Genomic DNA, 2,500 nt, shown 5'->3' with positions numbered 1-2,500 from the left:
CTGGCCCCTGCCGCGGCCAGCGATGTCGGGCTGTCGCCTGCCGCGGCCAGCGACGTCGGGCTGGCCCCTGCAGCGCCTAGCCTCTCCCACGCAGGGGGCAGGCCAGAACGCGGGGGGCCAGGGCCCGAAGGCAGCCCCCCCGCGGGCGAGAGAGCAAGCCAGCAGGGGCTGTCCGCGCGTCGCGCAGCGCGGCATGGCTGCGGGGGCCGCGCGCGCGCGCCCAAGGGCCCCCAAGGGCCCCAGGCCCTCAGGCCCCAGCGCCCCAGCGCCCAGCGCGGGCGGGCGCGCGCGCGCGTGTGGTCTTTGAGGGGCGCCGGCCTGGTGGCTCCCTAAAGAGCAATAAGTGTCATTGCAGCTCTGGCAGGGGGAGACACTACTAGGTCCCAGCTGTCACCCCCCCTCTAAAAAATTCATTTCTTGGTATTTTGAGCTGAAATTTTGCACAGAGGTTGGCAAAAATCCAATCCACCTTCATTAATTTTCCCAGAATTTTTCGAGGTCGGGAAGTATTTGTTTTAATTTTCCTACCATTAGAAATCGAGTAAATCCGCAAAACTAGGAACCGGCCCGGAATGACCCCAAATTCAGTGGGCAGCCTCATAAAAATATGGCTGATTTTACTGGATTGGTTTCATGTGGAAAGCACGACGTTTTCTTGTAGGAATGCGGGAACCCCGGCAGCTCGCCTGCCGCGGCCAGCGACGTCGGGGACGCTGGCCTGCGCTGTCGAGCCCGCGAGGGCTGTCTCCGCGGCAGGCCCCCCCTGAACGGGGCACGACAGGCCACCGCGCTGGCTCGTCCAGCGTCGACAGTCCCTCGTCCAGGTTTCAGATCGCGCCAAGTCGAACCCATGACCTGCTCAAGCCATCGTGCGCTGCCGAATTCGCATCTGCGTGTAGGCTGCCATTCCACGCGGCAGCCCCTGTTTTCGTCAGCGTGCCCCCCTGACGAATTTTCCTGCCTGGCCCAGTCCAGCGTCCAGCCCCTGTTCGTCGAAAAATCTGCGCTGCCGATTTTCCACGCGGCAGCCCCTCTTTTCGTCAGCGTGCCCCCCTGACGAATTTTCCTGCCTGGCCCGGCCAGTCCAGCCCCTGTTCGTCGAAAAATCTGCGCTGCCGATTTTCCACGCGGCAGCCCCTCTTTTCGTCAGCGTGCCCCCCTGACGAATTTTCCTGCCTGGCCCGGCCGGTCCAGCATCCAGCCCCTGTTCGTCGAAAAATCTGCGCTGCCGATTTTCCACGCGGCAGCCCCTGTTTTCCTCAGCGTGCCCCCCTGACGAATGTTCGTCGAAAAATCTGCGCTGCCGATTTTCCACGCGGCAGCCCCTCTTTTCGTCAGCGTGCCCCCCTGACGAATGTTCGTCGAAAAATCTGCGCTGCCGATTTTCCACGCGGCAGCCCCTCTTTTCGTCAGCGTGCCCCCTGACGAATTTTCCTGCCTGGCCCAGTCCAGCGTCCAGCCCCTGTTCGTCGAAAAATCTGCGCTGCCGATTTTCCACGCGGCAGCCCCTCTTTTCGTCAGCGTGCCCCCCTGACGAATTTTCCTGCCTGGCCCGGCCGGTCCAGCCCCTGTTCGTCGAAAAATCTGCGCTGCCGATTTTCCACTCCGCAGCCCCTGTTTTCGTCAGCGTGCCCCCCTGACGAATTTTCCTGCCTGGCCCGGCCAGTCCAGCGCCCAGCCCCTGTTCGTCGAAAAATCTGCGCTGCCGATTTTCCCCGACGAACCTGCAGCTGCACAAATCCGCGCTGCCACTGCCCCATTGTCTGGACCAACAGTCTTTTCCATCAAGCCCTGGACTATAAATCGTCCAGACTCATCGCCAGCACCCGCTGCCGATTCTGCCGACTTTGCCGATTTCGTCGGCGCTGCCGATTCCAACACTGCCCGCCGTGCCTGAACCAGCGCTGTTTCGTCAGCGTGTCCCCTTGACGAATTTCCCTGCCTGGCCTGGACAGTCCATCTTCCAGCCCATGTTCATCGAAAAATCTGCGCTGCCGATTTCCCCGACGAACCTGCAGCTGCACAAATCTGTGCTGCCGATTTCCCCCCCTGTCGGCATGGCTGCCGCTGCCCCGATGTCCAGACCAACAGTCTTTTTTGTCGACTTTGCCGATTTTGTCCGCGCTGCCGATTCCAACACTACCCCCTGCATCCAAACCAGCATTGTTTCGTCAGCTCTTCCCCTGACGATTTTAGCCCTGTAACAAACAGTAGGCCTCCAATCCCGCCAACGGGAGCCAAGTTGATAGGGAAGAGAATTGAATGACGCGCCTGGTCCTCGCACCCCGCCACCCGAGGGGCCTTTTTCCCGGCAGCCTCTGAAAAACTCTAGCTTTCACGGTCCTCGCCGCCCCTCACCACCATGGCAGGCCTCTAATCCCACCCATCAGCAGTTGTAGCCGATAGGGCAGTGATTTGAATGACGCGTCGCGGGCCTCCGGGTCATCTCACCCGGCCATTAATTGGAGCGTTTTTGGCTGGCCGAGGATGGGGGGATGGA

Source organism: Populus nigra, chromosome 2 (genome assembly GCF_951802175.1).
Source record: "Populus nigra chromosome 2, ddPopNigr1.1, whole genome shotgun sequence".
In the NCBI taxonomy this organism is placed as follows: Eukaryota; Viridiplantae; Streptophyta; class Magnoliopsida; order Malpighiales; family Salicaceae; genus Populus; species Populus nigra.
This window is presented reverse-complemented; position numbering follows the sequence as displayed.